Source organism: Macrotis lagotis, chromosome 4 (assembly GCF_037893015.1).
Source record: "Macrotis lagotis isolate mMagLag1 chromosome 4, bilby.v1.9.chrom.fasta, whole genome shotgun sequence".
NCBI lineage: Eukaryota > Metazoa > Chordata > Mammalia > Peramelemorphia > Peramelidae > Macrotis > Macrotis lagotis.
The window spans coordinates 50,772,060-50,782,198 of record NC_133661.1 but is presented as its reverse complement, the minus strand read 5'-3'; the positions used below and the strand labels follow the sequence as shown (position 1 = coordinate 50,782,198).

Below are 10,139 nucleotides of genomic sequence, written 5' to 3'. Positions count from 1 at the left end.
TTCATTCATTCACTCATTTATTCACTCAACCAACATGTATTAAATAATCTCTGCCTCCAAACAGCTGACATTTTACTAGAAAGAAACAACACACTTTTTGGTGAAGGTATCATTGCTGCAAGTACACAAAACGCAATGTCAACCTCTCCTCCTGATTCACCACTGCCCATTCTCATTGAGGAATGTCAGTCAGTAAGCCACTTCACTGTCATGGCATTCAAAGACTCTGGAAAGACATTTAGGCAGGCCCAAGGAGGCCAAATCACCCTTACCAATCCCAATATGAAATCCCTCAAGAAAGTTTGTGATGGTCTAATTAGAGGAGACAAAGAAAAGAACTGACAGTTGAAGGGACCTATTTGAATGCCCACTAAAACACTTCAAATCACAACTAGAAAAACTCCTTATGGTAAAGTTCAAAGACCTGGGATTGGTTCCAGAAGAGAATCCACAAATGCTTTATTGATTGAAATTGTTAAGCAGATCACTTCAATCAACATTGAACCAGGTGTATCAGTTGAAGTCACCATTGCATATATCTTTCTAATAAATGATCTCTTTATAAATTGATTGCAGGGGGCAGCTAGCTGGTGCAGTGAATAGAGCACCAGCCCTGGAGTCAGGAATACTTGAGTTCAAATCCAGTCTCAGACACTTAATAATTACCTAGCTGTGTGGCCTTGGGAAAGCCACTTAACCCCGTTTGCCTTGCAAAATCCTAAAAAATAAAAAATAAACACATATTGATTGCAACTTTTTAAAAAAGGAAACAATATATGGAGGGCCAAGCAAATGAAAAAATATAAGCAAGGCCCTTTGAACCTGGGAGGAAGAGACTAGCACTGAAGGTACCAGACAAGGTTTCCTGCAGATGATGCTTGAGCTGAACATTCATGGAAGCAATGGATTCCATAATGTGGGAATGAGGAAGGACAGAATTCTAAAAACTAGAGAAGGGACTGAAATGTGGAAGATCACAAAGTTAGCAAGCATCAGAGCTGGGATTTAAACTCTGCTCCTTCAATTCCCAATCTCTGTTTCTCCATTACCTAGAGCCAGGAGAAGGGCAGAGCGTCTAGAGTTTAAGAGGGACCACTGGGGAGAGGACCTGGAGATGCCTGAATAAAGGAATAATTTCTCCAATTTTCTTTAGTTCCTCTGCTCTTCCTAGCCTAGTGAGTCTCAGAGAAGCCCACTGGAAGGAGCTTATGAAAAGAGGGTAATGTCCATCAGTCAGGGAATGACTGAGAAGCTGTAGGGAATGAATATGATGGACTGTTAAGGAGACTGGAAAGAATGATGAAGGGAGGAGGGGAAGGTACAGGAGATGATGCAATATCAAGTAAGCAGGGGTGGCTAGGTGGCGTAGTGGATAAAGCACCAGTCCTGGAGTCAGGAGAACCTGGGTTCAAATCCGGTCTCAGACACTTAATAATTACCTAGCTGTGTGGCCTTGGGCAAGCCACTTAACCCCATCTGCCTTGCAAAAACCTAAAAAAAAACCCAAAACAATATCAAGTAAGCAGAGCCAGGAAAATAATGCACATAATGACTACAACAAGGGAAATGAAAGGAACAAAGAAAGAAAGAGATAGGGAGATACAGACAGAATATTTATGAAGTATTTCAGACCAAGCATATATGATTTAGAGTAATAGCCTATCTTCAGGGAGATTACATTCTAATAGGTGACCTGAAAAGGGGTGGAAGAAATAGGACTCATATAGACAAGGCAGCTAATGAAGAGGTGGAGAATTATAAGACTGGACTGAGCCCAGAATGAAAATAGCATGACTGGAGTCCCTTGCAAAATGTTATGAGATCTGACCTCAGAGCAGAAATTTCTTCAGGGTTGGGCAGTATTTGAAAGAGAGGTAGAGGATTTCAGAGACTCCAGCTGGGAGTGAGAAAACATTCAAAGCTGACTACTATACTGTGAAATAATAAAGACCAAGTCCAACCCCAAAGAAGAGACATAAGAAGACATCTTCTTCCTTCCTTCTTGGCAGAGATGGAGAACTATAAGTACAAAACAATATTTTACTAGTCAGACAATTCCACTCTATTCATTTTGTTGAACAGACTTTTTCCCCTCTTTATTTTATTCCTCTCTTTGAGGGATATATTAGGAGATGCTGCTGATATAAAAACAAAAGATAGCAATAAAATTTATTTTAAATAAAAGAAAGAAAAGAAGGCAGTAGTGGTTCATTTAAGGCCTCAGCTCAGCTAGTCCTCAAGGGTCAAGTAATAGAAAATGACTCTAAGGAATACAGTGGTGCCCCCAGGGGTGGGAAGAGAGACTGTATTGCCCATCCTGTGCCATGACCAGTGAGAGGTTGGAAGGCAAAGAGAGCCTTTGAAGTTCCTCCCGTCTATGCATCAGTTCTATCCAGGCCAGGTTCTTTCAGGGTAGCATGGGGTAGGTGGGGGAGGGAATTCACTAGCTCCTTGGCAGGTTTCTCTCTCACACCTCTCTTCTTCCTTCTCTCCCACAACACCCAAGGTGCAGATTCCTATATAGTGGATGTTTCTCTATTCCCCTTCCTGATCCTCAAAGACTAGTTGTGTTTCCCTGAGGCTGTGTTTGTAAGAGAGAAGGAAAGAAGAGAGGGAAAGAGGAAGGAGCCCACTCACTGAGCTCAGGGTCATTAGCCGAGTGCAAGCAGATGTAGTGTCCTCCACAGCTGGCCCCATCTGCTTCGGATACCTGGGACTGCTGTGCTCCAAGAATCCCAGGGGTAGTGCCACAGGAAGACATCCTCCTCCTGTTCATGGATGTGTAAGCAGGAGTCCATGAGTGATCGCTGAAGCAGATTCCTTCAACTCTGTAATTCTAAGGCCAGCCAGGATCGTAGATTTACAGCTACAAGGGTCCTCAGAGTCCATCTAACCCCACTTCTTTATTTTATAGGTGGAGAAACTGAGACCAAGGGAATTCAGTAGATTGCTCAAAGTCCCACAAAGAGCAAACTGAGATTCCATTACTGTTCCTCAGATTCCAAATCCATTTGTGATTTTGGAGAGCTACCATATTGGATCAAGCCCTGTATGCGGCCTAAAGTATTTGCTTTAAAAATGTTAATTAGCCTGTCTGACTGACAGTTTCTCAGTCCCAACGTGGCAACCCTCTAAAGTTAAAAGTTTACTCTGAGTTACTGAGCTACTACATGACTAGTACAATTGTGTGACCTTGAGCAAGTCTCTGGACCTCTTAGCACCTCAGTCTCCTCATAGAAAATGAGAAGGGATTTGTAGCCCATTCCAGCTTCACACCTGAGAAAGTAATCATGGGTAGTGTCTTGATGTGTTCCTCTATGGGTAAATCTCCTGGAAAATGGGTCGAGTCCATCTTTACTAAGCTTAGACCAGCAAAAATGATGTCATCTCCCATTAAAATGGATGAGATAGTCAGATGTGAACAGAGAGCAAGAGGCAGGAAGACCTGAGTACAAATTAAGTCTCAACCCTAAATTGTATGACCTTGGGGGAAGTCCCTTAACTTCTATCCTCCTCAGTTTCTTCTTCTGTAAAATTGAGATAATAATAGCATCTACATCCCAGGGTTACTGTAAGAATCAAATAAAATATTTGTAGAGCACTTTGCACAATTTCTTCCTTACCATTATTATAAAAAAGGAGGTACCTCCTTACCCTTTGCTGTGCTCTTGTCTCATTCTCTTGTCATAGCTCAGTACGGTGATCTCCTGGCCAGGAAATCTTACCTCTGACTCACTCCATGATTTTAGGAAAGTCATTTAACTTCTCAAAGGAAAATCTCTGAGTGCATATATAGATTAAAGAACGGGTAACAATCTGCTTTGGCAGTTAGAAGCTCTCTACCCCCAATGAAATTACAAATCTGATTTTTTAAAAAGCTCCTTTTTAATGCTGGGAATTTATGATTCAGCAATAACATAATCTGTCTTTGACCAGCAAAAACAGGTTTGGAAGGTTCTAAAAGGCTTTCTCTCTTCTCCTAACTGCCCCTTCTCCCCTTTCCCCTGTCTTGCTGTGACCAGGAAAAATGAGATTGTCAACAAATCAAGTTATCCTCTTCCTTGACTGGATCTCTTGCCATTAATTTCAACTTCTCTCAAACATTCATTTTTATCCAATTAATGTAGATTTCTTGTTTATTATCTTTGCTTAATATGCTTTCCATTGAATCCCAATGTGTGCCCACCCCAACCCAAGATTCTAATCCTCTCCTAATAATGGCATTAATTAATTCCATAAAGACATGGTGTTAGGCAAAATATAATTACAAGGGGCACTTAGTTCCATTGGAATGATGTCATAATGGTAGAGGTGCTTTCCTGAGCAACTGAAATTCAGACCATAAAAATTTAAATTGAGTCAGAAAACTGGAGGCATGTCATCTTTACAACAGTAACATAGATAATTTTTTTTTTCTTTACTCCATAGACTTAGCAGTTTTTTCACCTGGAGGGCAGAGAAAGGATATGCCCCCTCTATATCTGAAGTGACCATAGGGACCTGGCAGAACAGAGAAAAGATTTTGTATCAGTCCTCCAGTGCACCGATTCTTACAGTTTCCATGGTGGCCCCAGAAATATGGTGGCATGGTGGCTTCCAATCAATTTAATTCACATTCATTAAGCTCCAGCTATAATTCTAAGCACCATACTGAGGGCTGGGGATATAGAGACAAATAGGACTCACACCCCGATTTCAAAGGAGCCAAGATATGCCTTCCTAGGAAGGCACACTTTGTAATTGGTTGGTACCATTTTCTGGTTGGCTCAAGTCTTCAAGATGCCCAGCTGAGGTTATGTCTAGTCTAACCCAAGCCCATCAAGAAGCTGGCTCCCCCCACCTTGATATAGGAGAATGAATTCAAAGTCTATAGTTAGATCACTGAATCTGCTCAGGCATCATTGCAGTTTACTCCCTAAGGATAGCTCCAAAGGTTCTGAGGGGCCAGCTTCACAGATTCAAAGCTGCCTGGGATTATAGACAGTATGTATGCCTCCACTGTCATCCCCAAGATAGGGGAATGTTGCTGCTAATTACAGTTGGGAAGGAAGGAAGGAAGGAAGGAAGGAAGGAAGGAAGGAAGGAAGGAAGGAAGGAAGGAAGGAAGGAAGGAAGAAAGGAGGAAAGGAAGCAGGAAGGAAGGAAGGAAGGAGGAAAGGAAGGAAGGAAGGAAGGAGGAAAGGAAGCAGGAAGGAAGGAAGGAAGGAAGGAAGGAAGGAGGGAAGGAAGGAAGGAAGGAAGGAGGAAAGGAAGCGGGAAGGAAGGAAGGAAGGAAGAAAGGAAGAAAGGAGGAAAGGAAGCAGGAAGGAAGGAAGGAAGGAGGAAAGGAAGGAAGGAAGGAAGGAAGGAAGGAAGGAAGGAAGGAAGGAAGGAGGAAGGAAGGAAGGAAGGAAGGAAGGAAGGAAGGAAGGAAGGAAGGAAGGAAGGAAAGGAGGCAGGAAGGAAGGAAGGAAGGAAGGAAGGAAAAGGAAGAGAGGGAGGGAGGGAAGGGAGGAAAGAAGGGAGGGAGGGAGGGAAGGAGCCTCCACAAAATGGAGGTTCCAGGAGGAATTCACCAATGTGTGAAGGACAGGACTTACAGAAGGATATTCCAGGTGGAATCTACCACAAGTATGGGAGGTTATACCAGGGCAAAGAGGCCCCTGCTGCTTAGAGAAGTTCCAGGGATGAACCAGTGACGGAGACATCATTTCTAAGTCTAAAGTCCAGGAATAGGACTGGAAGGCAATGAAAACCAGTCTGAGTCTTTCTACAAAATCGAGCCTCCTCCTCTCCCTCACGCCTCCCAAACAGTCCCCTTGAAAGCACAGCACTATGTTTACCAGATAGAGGGAGCAAAGTGAATCAAGCTCTGAAACTGAAGACCAGAGTTTAAATTCAGTCTCAAATGCTTATTGTGTGATTGGGGCTAGTAACCATGAAGATCCACCCTGCCCCTTCCTCTAGCAGCAACCATTATGTGGAGCTGGAGAGAAGTGGGAGAAGGAAAGGAAAGAGAGGTTCTGTCTGTAGATAAAGGAAGATGGCACAGGTAGGATTAGCCTCATACAGCAACACTCAGGTTTCATTTAGCTCCTCCTGGCCAAGCAGGACAAAGCCCCAGGTCTGGAGTCACAGAGATCATATCCATCCTCAGACACTATATGACCTCAGTCAGTCATTTCACAGCTGTCTGCCTCCATTTCTACCACGATAGAATGGGGATAATAATAGCCCCTACCACCCAGGATTGTGATGAGAATTAAATCAGATATTTGTAAATTGCTTAGCACAGTGTCTGAAGTAGGAACTTAATTAATATTTGTCCTTTCCTTTCTTTACCCCCTCCAGGTGATATATTTGGGATCCAAAAATATCTTGGTGGGCTAAAATTTGGTTCAATCTAACCAGGTGAAATTCCATAGGGTTAAACCCATGACTTTGTGAGCCAGGAAAATAGAAAGAGCATTTGCTTGATGGGGGGGGGAGAGGAGAGAGAACTCCCTCACAGTTCCCCCATTTCCCCAAATCATCACCACAGCTTCAGGAGGGCGAGACATCTTATTTCCTAATTCTTTCCATCCCCTGCACTGCCAGGGGTCATCCCAGACCTACTGATCTGTTTTTGTCCCTTATTTTCCACATATCTCATTTCTCTATCCTGTGGTAGGTCGATAGCTACTTTTGCAGTCTTCATTACATCCTAATTGCCCAAATTTCTTTCCTTCATTTTTCTTACTAAGAGACAGATTTAAAAAATGAGTTCCTGATCCCAGCTATTTTCAAGTCTTCATTAATTTCATGCCCCATCTCATTTGTTAGGGGCCCTGCTCTCCCTCTGTCTCCTTTCTCCCCAGATACATTAGTAAATCCATTCCTCTCCTCTATAACCTTGTTTGCCAGCACTAATTCCTTCCTTTCTCCTTTCATCCTGTCTTTCCCCTTTGCAGAACCACAAGATATTAGATCCCTAGCCCTCCTCTCAGTACAGCTGTGTCACTGGACAGAAACAAAGGAGGCTCAGCAAGGGAAGTGACTTGTCCAAGGTCACCAGTCAAACCATGAGGAAACTCCGGCTAGCTCCAAACCCCTAGTCTCAAGTCCCAGACCACTTTCTTCAATATATTTCTTCTTGCTGAGAAAACTGAAGGGGCAGGGAGAAGGGTTGCTTTGATGATTCATCAGCTCCACCCTTGAGGGAATCTAAGAGGTCTCTTTATTTTCCATTTCCCCTAGAAAGGTAAAGACATAAGGGGAAAACCACCTCAATTCCAAATAAAAACAACCTGGGGGGGGGGGCAGGAATAAGCAGTTTGTTGTCCAGAGGTCATAGAATATGGTGGAAAGCAAAGAGTAGAGACTGTCCAGGAAGAAACTGAGAGAAATGGAGCTTGACTCCTGGGTCAATCCAAAGACAGTGTCTGTCTGGCAAGGCCGGGGTGGTGCTAGGGCATCACAAGGATCATTTATCCCAGCCACCTCCCCTCTTCAAGCCTGGTACACCCAGGACAGCTTAAGTGACCTCTCTCTCCTCTCCTCCCCCTTCCCCAAGTCTACCTAGTCCAATCCCAGTATTTTACCCCTGAGAAAACTGAGACTTTGAGGGAGAGACTGACTCGCTCACATTAGCTACGTAATTGCAAAACTGGGACAAGAATTCCAGGCTATTGATTCCCCACACTAAGTAAGTGGCTTGGAATAACTGGGGGTTATTTAGCCTAGCGAAGAGAAGACTCAGGGGGAACATAAGAGCTGTCTTCGGGTATTTGGAGGACTGTCATGTGGAAGACGCATGTCCCTTGTTTGGCTCCGGGTGGCAGAAGCAAGAGTGACCAGGGAAGGGGGAAAGGAAGGGAATTCCAAAGAGGACAATTTAGAAGGGCCATTAGGAACATCTTGCTAGTGACCAGAACTGTCCAGGAGTGACCTGAGCTCAAGTGGCAATAGGCACCCTTTCACTGGAAGCTTTCAAGCAAAGGTTGGATGACCAGTTGTTAGATATTTTTAGTGGGGATTCTGTGCAAGTATATGAGTTAGTCTAGCTAGACTTCCAACCACAAAATTCTGTGACTCTATCTTTAAAGGACTGTCATAGGGGAAAAGGGATTCTGTAGAGAGCCAGAGGGTGGAAGCCACACCAGTGCCAAGAGTTGTTTATGAAGTACTTACAGTTTGCCAGGCATGGGGGGCATGAAGAAAGGCAAATGAACAATCCTGCATTCAGGGAACCCACATTCAGAGAAGGAAGACAGCAAGCAAAAATTGCACATTCAAAATGTGTGTACGCCTGCATGTATGCGTGTGCATGTATGGATGGATGAATTGGAAGTAATCTCAGAGGAGTGGAATTAGGATTCTGTTCAATATCATACAAAAATGTATTGACAATTAGAGCTATCCATCAGCAGAATGTGCTACCCTTTGAGGTAGTGAGTTCCCTGTTAGGGATGTTCTACAATTCTGTGATTCTACCTGATGTGAGGAGAGGAGTCAGAGAAATAAGATCTCACACTATGCACATTAAGCCAATGGTGAGGACAAAGCAAGGGTATAATCCATGTGGGCTGATTAGACAAGTCCGGGAAGCCTTCCTGGAGGTGGTGCCTGAAAGGAAATGATGGATGTGGCTAAGTAGGCAGGAGGAAGTGGGAGGGGGGGCATTTAAGTTACATTTCTAGGCCATTTTGTTCGCATTGCACTGCCTCCCCCAATACCGCTCTGCCCCTTTTTCTCTCCCTTACAAAACCCATACCATCCTCCTGCTCTTTTTAACCTCCCCCAGCTTTCCCACTGTGGCCCCCTCTCCAGCTCAGAGCACAGTGCCCCGGCATCTCCAGAATCACACAGCAGCAACTCCCATTAGCCCTTGGCCTTTGCTTTTCTCTCCTCAGAAGCCGCTCAACCAATCACTCAGCTGCCTCCAAGCCTCAATCAGGGTCAGGTTCTTAACACCATCCCTCCCCACTGTTTAGCTAATTCCACCAGATGCAGATCAAATCTGACCCACCGGGGAAGAATGCCTGCCCATCCACCATCTCTCCTGCTGATCCGCTTTGGTTCCCAGGGCCTCTGCTGTGGCAGCATACTGAGGGGAGGAGGTTTGGACCGATGGCTCCATGCCCCCCCTGCCCCTGACCAGAGGCTCCAGTCCCTTAGCTGCCATCTGGATCTCACCACTGTCCCCAGCCTAGATCTACAGGGATGGAACAGGGATTCCAAAGTTTCTAGAAGGGCTGGAAGTGAGAGCAGATGACCCTTCTGATGACAGAAGACTTTCTGTAGAGCCAGCCTGGAGGACACCTTCTCCCTGGTTACTCACCCCTGGAAGATGGTGAGCCAGTGGCTCCCCAGGGCACTGTAACTCTAATGCAGTCAGCTTCTGTAGAGAAGAGAGACACTGAGGCCAAATGGATTAAACTCCTGTGGGATTCCCCAGTGCCCCACAGACAGCACTCTTTGAAGGGCTTAGGGGGAGGGGCATGCCTCTGCCCTTCATGTCCTCACTAGGGAAGGTGGGAAGAGAGAACAGACCCATGTCAGCTACAACCAGGGCTTTGGGCTGGGCTGTGACAAGTCCAAGTTCAAATTCAAATGCCCAAATCACATGACAGGTGTGTTCTAGTAACATATGTATACCAAAGCATGGACAGGGAGGTAAGCACCCTGGCAATGCAAAAGAAATCAGACAAGGCTGAAGTTAGAGTACATCAGAGAGTTGGAGCTAATCTTGAAGGATCCAAACAGTAGAGGTCACAGAAGCCAAGGATCAGTATCGGATGTTTTCATGGTTTTATGGAACTGGGAGGGACCCTATCTACTGATGAGAAGCTTGAGGCTAGAGAAATTCCTTGACAGAGCCCTGGCTTTACCCTGGGGCCCCTGATTCCACTATGCCAGGCTGCCCAAAATTAGGGCCAATATTAATAATAAAATGTGTGTTGCCCATATCTTTTCCCTTCTCTCCACAGGTCTCTCCATGAAAGAAATCTCTATAGGCTATGGGGTTTATTAAATATGCTGTTAATATATGTTTGCTTTATCTTAGTTTTAACAGAAATAGTACTGTATGTTTAGTACCTGGGGACACCAGGAAAATCATCCTTGTTTTAAAAGGGCTAATGTTTGTGCTGATGCTCTATAGTCCTAAGTTTCAGACTTAG

At 44.6% G+C, this 10,139-nt stretch overlaps 1 pseudogene; it reads left to right on the top strand.

Moving 5' to 3' along the window:
- Positions 1-210: 210 nt before the first annotated feature.
- LOC141522653 (small ribosomal subunit protein uS10-like) lies at positions 211-570 on the top strand (annotated as a pseudogene).
- Positions 571-10,139: the final 9,569 nt, after the last annotated feature.